Below are 8,525 nucleotides of genomic sequence, written 5' to 3'. Positions count from 1 at the left end.
GAGATCCAACCTCTCCAGCAAGACCTGCCCCCAACTTGGTCCTCCTTCAGGTCTTCCAATGTTGCCTCCATCACTTGGAGTCCATCCATCTTGTTTCTCTGGTCATCCTCTTCTGGTCTCCCAATTTTCCAAGTATTATGGGCTTCTGAAAGGAGCAGAGTCTTTGCATTGGTTGGCTGAAGTGTTATGTGCCATAAAAGCCAATGTTGGACCTACACAACTGTAGAGATAGAGCTCTAGGAAGATTTGTCCCCATCCTGATCCTTCAGGTCTTCCTTTGTCGTAGCAACGGAGTCCATCTATCTTGGTCAGCCTTCTCTTTCCTCTCCGTTGACTGGATGATTATGTGCTACCGGGTTCTTGACTTATAGCAGGGGTCTTCAAACTTGGCCCTTTTATGACTTGTGGACTTCAACTCCCAGAATTCCTCAGCCAGGTATGCCTGGCTGAGGAATTCTGGGAGTTGAAGTCCACAAGTCATAAAAGGGCCAAGTTTGAAGACCCCTGACTTATAGGAACCACAAATACAGACTTCAGGAGGTCTTGACCCCAACCTGGTCCTTCAGGTCTTCCAATGGTACTTCCATCATCGTTGTAATTGAATCCATTTTCCTCTTGCTTGTCTCCTTCCTTTTCCTTCCATCTTTTCCAACTTTAGGGACTTCTCCAAGAAGTTGTATCCTTGGGAGTTCAAGTTCACAAGTCTTAAAAGTTGCCAAGGTTGGGGAGCCCATTAAAAAGTGGGAAGCAACTAAACAATACTAGGCGATTGAATATATTCGTTACAGTGCAAGGTCAACTTCCAAGTTGAGATTGTTAATTAAAGGAAATCACTAAACCTCAAACCATGGTCACAGAAGTCTTGGAAAGCCAGTATGATTCAGCTACAGTTGAGTTACATCTCTCGCACATAATCAGTTCCAAAAGACAAGTTAATAATTTGTGAAGAAATCAACATCTGAAGGCCATTCTGCAAAATGAAAACAATATTCGCACGATACACTAAAGCCCAAAATAGAGTGCCATATAAAGAACCAGTGTAGTTATTTAGGATGTCATGCAGAAGCCCCCCCCCCAAAATGTGTTAATTCAAACGTGTGAACATCTTAGCTTGATAGCGACCATTTATAGATCAAGGAAGACAATAAGAAAGACAACCAGGAGGAAACTATGGTAACTATGAAAGCTTCTACTGTAATTGCCACTAACCCTTGGCTATAGACTCAGCCCATAGTGGTTGCTTTTACTCATGGCATACGGAATAAGTCATAATGATTTAATTTTTCTTTTTAAATCTAAGTTAACAAGCTGCAATGCCTGGCATCAGACATTATTACAGCAAGTGATACTATAATATAGAATTTAATAGTCCAACTTCTGAATCAGGATCAGTTCAAAATTAACCAATGCTGTTTTCCACATAGTAGTCCAGGGTCTGAGACTTGGACTTTGATCAAGCTGAACTTTCATCTTTAGGAGAAAGAAGCAGTTGCTTCTTTCCAATATTGTGCCATTTATTTAAATGCCTTAAAATGACAGTATAATTTTAGTAATTGTGATACCAATAGTTTAGAAAACAGGCATTTAATTTGGCTATGAGGAAAAGTATTTTTTCTTCCTTGCATTCCTCTTTTATTACATTCCTATATGAAATACATACCTTTAGTAACTGTATTTATATATAAACCCAAGTTACTCCGTAACGTAAAAAGTACGCTTCTAAGTTGCACCAGTTCTCGCTACTTTCATATTGCAAATTTGGTCTGGTATTTTCTGTGATCTCAAACCTATATCATCTAGTATCTGATAGAAAAAGGAATAAATTTCTGATGATACTTGTGAAGGATAAGCTTCCAGCTTCAGAACAAGATATAGCAATTCAGATCCTGCTGAGTTTACTAGCTGTGCATCATCTACACAACAATAAAATACATTTCAGGTGTTTGTTTTATGGCATAATAAATATGTTGTTGATTTCACTTGATTTCTTAATTTAAGAAAAAAATAAGTTCTTAAAAACAGTTTTTCTGTTTTGGATAGATTGTAGCAACAGTCTGAAGTTATTTTTTCACTGTACAGTATATTGAAATCCAGAAAGAAAACTCAGCACTGCAGCCCACTGAATGCAGAACTGAGAAGTAAAAATGTGTCAAGGATTCTCCATTTTGAAAAACGGATTATTCTTTTTACACAGCACTAGATTTGGATGTCAGCTATCAACACACGGTAATTTTTTCAACAACCTAGTCAAGAAGAGTACATGGAATTGTTGAGTAGCTAACAGGGATCCTTTTGTCCTTGGATTCTCAAATATAGAAATGTTAGCCTTACTCTCTACATCAGAAAACCTTGTGAATTTGCCCTGGAACTGAAGTATTCTAACTGCAGTGGACTAGGTAGTATTTAGTTTCCCAACAGAGAATATATAATTGTAAAAGTGGGGTGGTGGAATAGAAGCTATTCTTGTGCCAATAATCTCTGACAGGAGACTAAATCTTTAGGGAGGAAAATGACTGTAAGTTTTAACTATTCAGTTGCTGCAAATCACAATAAGAAAGAGATTGAAATACTGGAAAGACATACTATAAGTCTAGCCTGTCTTAGAATTCTGATTCTAAGAAGCTGCTCTAGCTGAACCAGTAGAATGCCAGCCTTAAAGAGACTATCATCTATTCTTGCTCTAACCTGAATATTTCCAGGATTATTCATGCATACTGTATATTATCAATCAGACCCTACAGCTACAGTATATGTAAGAGTATGCTGTTTCAATCAGTTTAGCCACTCTATTGCTCTGTCCTTTACAAAATGAAGTTGTAGCATGGTTAATCTATATAGCATACCTGAAAGATCTTTTCAGACTGCCCGTTCATCAAAGGATGTGATTTTATTCTATATTTCTTCTTCACTAACCTTTAAGAAAATTGTAAAATAATGTTTAAACACTGGGCAAATTTCAAACTGAAAACAATCATATCCATCTCATCCAATTTTATAAATAAGACCATGGTTATTGCAAATGTTTGGTGCACCCATATACACGTCTGAATGAAGTATTTCTGTGCAATTCAGATTAATTTTTTCCCCTCAGTTATAAGCTCGTTTCTCAGCATAACTCCATACCCTCATCTGATTACCTCGTTCCAAGAAAAACAGAAGAGCTTCAAAGCGAGTCCCAACAGGTTTCTTTTGGCTAAGTTTGACAGCTGGATAAGCCTTTTCTACCAAAATGAAACCTGACTTTCTATACAGCCATCTCTCTTCCCAGTTTGAGCTTAGTCAAAATGTCAATATGAAACCTAGAATAGCTAGCAACAGGATGAAACATCTGAAAACATAGGTAAAACAGTAAGAAAAAAAAAACCACAAGCAAATCACCACTAACAAAACCACTGGTGACAAGGTATTAATCGCCACTAGTCTCCTGAAAAAACCAGATTTCCATTCTCTGAAAGATGACTAGGTTTGTTGATATCAGATGGTTCTCTCAGGAGAGTACGTTTGATGAAGAAGTTCTTCAACTGTCAAGGCCTTCTATGGCCCTCTAGGGTCTTACTTCTCTACCTGGCACCACCTGAGTGCCTTGATTGAGCAGTGAGGCTGGCTATGATGTTTCATTTAAATACAAGGTCCTGAGCTCGTAGGAAACCAAATCTTCCTTTGCAATCTCGTCATCTCTTAGGCTTTCCATTCAAGAAAACTTTAACATGGCCTATGGAACACTCCTTTGATCTGTATCACACCCAAATCACTCCCAGTTTGAAAACAAAAGAAAATACAGCCAGAAGGAGAAAAATATAGGAATGGCAACAGCCATGCTGGCTCAGGAATTCTGGGAGCTGAAGTCCACGAGTCATAAAAGAGCCAAGGTTGCCTACCCCTGCACTAGACCAAACTGGCTCATCCTTTTATTATCCATGTATTGCCCATCCTTCCATTTTCCACTAAGTATGTACTCTTCTGCTCTGGGAGCCATTTAATGTACTTTATGCCCACAAAATGGCTGGACACGGTAGCAATCACAACACCGGCAAACACCACAGTGGACACTCTTGTGTCTTGTGATGTATTCCTTGCATCAAGGGCATATGATCAGAGGATGAGATCAGTCCAGCCTTGTTAGCTATATATAATGTGGGATCAGGCATTTCCTGATGTTCAAGCCTTCTATACCCCAAATGATAAATAAGCTACTGCCTTTCTTTCCCTCTGAAAAGAGCCTACATGCCATATACAAATTTTGTGTACCAAACTCCATTGTGCATACAGCAACCGTTCCTAGATTGAGCCTCTGCCAATAATAATAATAATAATAATAGTAGTAGTAGTAGTAGTAGTAGTAAAGTTGGAAGGGACCTTGGAGGTCATCTAGTCCAACCCCCTGCTCAGGCAGGAAACCCTATACCATTTTGGACAAATGGCTGTCCAGTCTCTTCTTAAAAACTTCCAGTGTTGGAGCATTCACCGCTTCTGGAGGCAGGTTGTTCCACTGGTTAATTGTTCTAACTGTCAGGAAGTTTCTCCTTAGTTCTAGGTTGCTTCTCTCCTTGATCAGTTTCCATCCGTTGCTTCTTGTCCTGCCTTCAGGCGCCTTGGGAAATAGCTTGACTTCCTCTTCTTTGTGGTAGCCCTTGAGATATTGGAAGACTGTTATCATGTCCACCCTCGTCCTTCTCTTTGTTAAACTAGGCATACTCAGTCCCAGCAGCCGTTCCTTATATGCTTTAGCCTCCAGTCCCCTAATCATCTCTGTTGCTCTTCTCTGTACTCTTTCTAGAGTCTTTCTAGAGTCTAGAGCTATACTTAAGCTCTAAACTCTAAAACTATCTGGTAAAAATATTTATCTCTTTCTGAGATAAATAATAATAATAGTACGGCATAAGGGCTGAATTGGTACACACAAAAGAGGTCCTGCATACTCCAAACTTTATTTTCTTATTTTCTGAAGGACAGTTTGTATTGTCCTGAAGACCTATCCCTGTTGTTAGAAGTGGAGACAGGTCCTCGTCCATTTTTGAGAGCCAGGAAAAAAAAAAAAATTAAATTTGTCTTGAACTGTGAAATAATTCTCTTCCTCATGTTTGTCGTTTTTCTGGGGACAGAAAACCTCAGAGATCCTGGGTGGGGGAATTTAGCAGCAAGGAAAACCAGAAGGACAAGTGTCCTGTTGTTTTCGGCTTCCTCCCACATCTTTGAGCATTAAATATAGCCTGTGTAGCAACAGCCTTGGGCTTCTCTTGGAGACCTAGCCAATGAAAGCTTCGAAAAAAACGGCATAATTCTTCAACCACACCTTCTAGGGATGGGTGGGCAGAGCTTGCAGCCTAGCTACAGACCGACAAGCACAGCTTTTTAAAATCAAGTGGAAAGACCTTGGTGGTTTCAGCATGCAACAGAGGAGAAAGCTTGGCGATATTTTGATTTGCATCAGTTCACACAGATCAGGGCAATACAGAAGAACAGAGTTGGAAGGGACCTTGGAGGTCTTCTAGTCCAACCCCCCTGCTCAAGCAAGCCACCCTATACCATTCCAGACAAATGGCTGTCCAGTCTCTTCTTAAAAGCCTCCAGTGATGGAGCATCTACTATTATCCGAAAGCAAGCCCTTCCCCTGGTTAATCTTCCTTTGCTCTAGGCCAGTGGTTCTCAACCTGTGGGTCGGGACCCCATTTGGGGTCGAATGACCATTTCACGGGGGTCGCCAAACAATGCAGTTAGAGTCTAATTCTATTGGCTTTCAAAAGCCAATAGGAATTGTCCAGGCTGTCTCTGCCCTGCTGATCCCGCCAAAAGTCCCATTCTGCAAACAGTGCTGCACCAGTTGAGTAGTCCTTGACTTATGACCGGTTGAGTAGTCCTCGACTTACGACCGGTTGGGGGTCGCAGCATTAAAAAGGTTGAGAACCACTGCTCCAGGCTGCTTTTCTCCTTGATGAGTTTCCATTCATTGTTTCTTGTCCTGCCTTCTGGTGCTTTGGAGAATAGGTTGACTCTTCCCTCTGTGGCAGCCCACCAACTTCCACAGCTGAACCTGTCTACCAAGTCAGTCCCACGTTTGTTTCTCACTTAGACCTACTCTTGCCCTGAGTATTAGAATTCTTCTGCATGGGTGGCTCTTCAGTGGCATGATTTTTGCAAAATGGAAACAAACAAACAAACCACAATTAAGAAGCCATAAACCGAATAGGATGCAGTTCCAGAGTAAAACCGAGAATTATCTTGTCAGTGACTGCAGAGAGGGGGAAACATGCTGGTGCTGTTGAATTTACACATCCTGCTAAACCTGGATTTCTCAGTAAAAAAGCAGGGCAGGCAACAGCAGGCGTGACTCACACAGAGGAAATTGCACACATAGGAACCCAAAAGGAGGGGCTCTAGATATCTCTCTAAGCTGAAAACCCACACAATTCACTGTGGCATAGACTCTTAAGCCAGGGCTTTTCAACCTTTTCACCCATTGTACCACTTTTAGGATATGGCAACATCCGAGGACCACCACTCGCCTAGCAAGGTGTCAAAAACTTGATGACCAAAAAAAAAAAAAAGGAAAAAAGTGATAAAGTACAGGTAGTCCTCGACTTACAACAGTTCGCTTAATGACTGTTCGAAGTTGCAATGGCACTGAAAAAAAGTGCCCCCCAAGCCACAGCCGAGCAAGACACCTGCCTGCCCACCCGGTGGCGTTCTTCCCCCTGTCCGAGGTTTTCATTGTTGTGAGCCTTTCTGTTGAGGATTGGCAGCGGGGGTAGGGTGGGGGGTGTTTGGTTTTTATTCCCCCCGTCTGCTGGGTGGTTGCCAACAAAAGTACATATAGTCAAGGCCATGGTTTTCCCAGTTGCAATGTATGGCTGTGAAAGTTGGACCATAAGAAAGGCTGAGCGCCAAGGAATTGAAGCCTTTGAACTCTGGTGCTGGAGAAGACTCCTGCGAGTCCCCTGGACTGCAAGGCGATCAACCCTGACTGCTCTTTAGAAGGCCAGATCCTGAAGTTGAAACTCAGGTACTTTGGCCACCTAATGAGAAGGAAGGACTCACTGGAGAAGAGCCTTATGCTGGGAAAGATGGAGGGCAAGAGAAGAAGAGGACGACAGAGAATGAGGTGGCTGGATGGAGTCACTGAAGCAGTAGGCGTGATCTTAAATGGACTCCAGAAGATGATAGAGGACAGGAAAGCCTGGAGGAACGTTGTCCATGGGGTCGCGATGGATTGGACATGACTTCGCAACTAACAACAACAATAAAATTTATGTATAAACTAAAAAATAAACTGATACCAGTGCTAGTTACAATCTGCTGTACAGTTTATCCCCAGCTTTTACATCCAACTTCCAATATCTTATCTTAGGAAGAAACTCGCCTAAGCAGAGTTACATTAGCCTATTTAATTTGTGGGCTGAGTATCTTCCCAGTAGCTTTATTTGGCTCCTAATCTAGTTGGACAAGTTTGACTGGTACACAGCAAAGGAGTCCTGCTTTAAGACTAATAAGGCCTGAATGCAAACAGAGCTATTAATATCACGCTAAGTAAGAGTTGGAAATATTTTCTAGCAGAGAGATCCGATTCTGCCTTGACTAGATGGGCTATTCAGGGCTGCTTCATAAAACTTGCGTGGCAAATGTGGTGCCAGAATTCTCTTTTCAAACTACAACAATGAATTTGCGAGTTTAGCCAGCCTCCCCCAAAAAGGTCCAGATTTTCTAATCCAATTTTCAAGTGAAAAATGTCATCCGTTGTTTTGTTAAGTGCTAACTCTATCAGTGATGTTTTTATATTGCCCACAGACTTAGTTTGATACGGGACAAACTCTTTGGAGGCATGGGAAAAGTTCACATAGAAAATCCTCTTTCATACCAACAAACTGTGGAGCAGACATCTGGAAAAAGTTACTTTGACAGATAGTTTTCTTTGTGTGGGGAATATATGGGGGAAAAAAAGAGAGGGAAAATTGTTCTGTCAAGAAATTTCTCCTTAATTCCAGGTTGCTTCTCTCCTTGATTAGTTTCCATCCATTGCTTCTTGTCCTGCCTTCATGCTCTTTGGAGAATAGCTTAACCCCGTCTTCTCTGTGGCAAACCCTGAGATATTGGAAGGTTGCTATCATGTCACTCCTAGTCCTTCTTTTCATTAAACTAGACATACCCAATTCCAGCAACCCAATTATGCAGCACTGTGGGAGATATTGACCCTGACCAGGAGAATGGCCAATTCATGGGGATGCTTTATCCCTTTGCTACTGTATGTTGTTTGGAAAGGAGAATTCATGACAGTGTCCCAAGTGAGGCCAGCTACCTCCTGGGGTTGTGAGAAGAACGAAGAGCTCAGCGGTGAAAACAACATTTGTTGGAGTAGGAAACAACGAGAACCCATCTATCTCTACAGGGAGAGAAACAGAGGCAAGAGACTTGCCAGCAACAGACTGTTGCTTCTGCAGAGACACTCAGTGCTGGAAATAAGAAATTTGTTGCATCAGCAACGAAGATCTAGCATGAGCAAATTCCTGGAAATCTTGCAACCCTGAAGACCT

General features: G+C 41.5%; 1 long non-coding RNA gene across 1 annotated transcript; it reads right to left on the bottom strand.

Moving 5' to 3' along the window:
- Window positions 1-494: 494 nt before the first annotated feature.
- On the bottom strand, window positions 495-4,242 carry LOC120315279. The gene is made up of 3 exons (XR_005558639.1): window positions 3,138-4,242; window positions 2,844-2,913; window positions 495-970 (listed from the first exon to the last, which is right to left on the bottom strand). It is a non-coding gene; the product is annotated as an uncharacterized LOC120315279 (long non-coding RNA).
- Between the last annotated feature and the right edge of the window lie 4,283 nt (window positions 4,243-8,525).

This window comes from Crotalus tigris, unplaced genomic scaffold (genome assembly GCF_016545835.1).
Source record: "Crotalus tigris isolate CLP2741 ecotype Arizona unplaced genomic scaffold, ASM1654583v1 scf7180000019068.10715455, whole genome shotgun sequence".
In the NCBI taxonomy this organism is placed as follows: domain Eukaryota; kingdom Metazoa; phylum Chordata; class Lepidosauria; order Squamata; family Viperidae; genus Crotalus; species Crotalus tigris.
The sequence above is the reverse complement of the archived record's forward strand: the minus strand, read 5'-3'. Positions and strand labels throughout refer to the sequence as shown.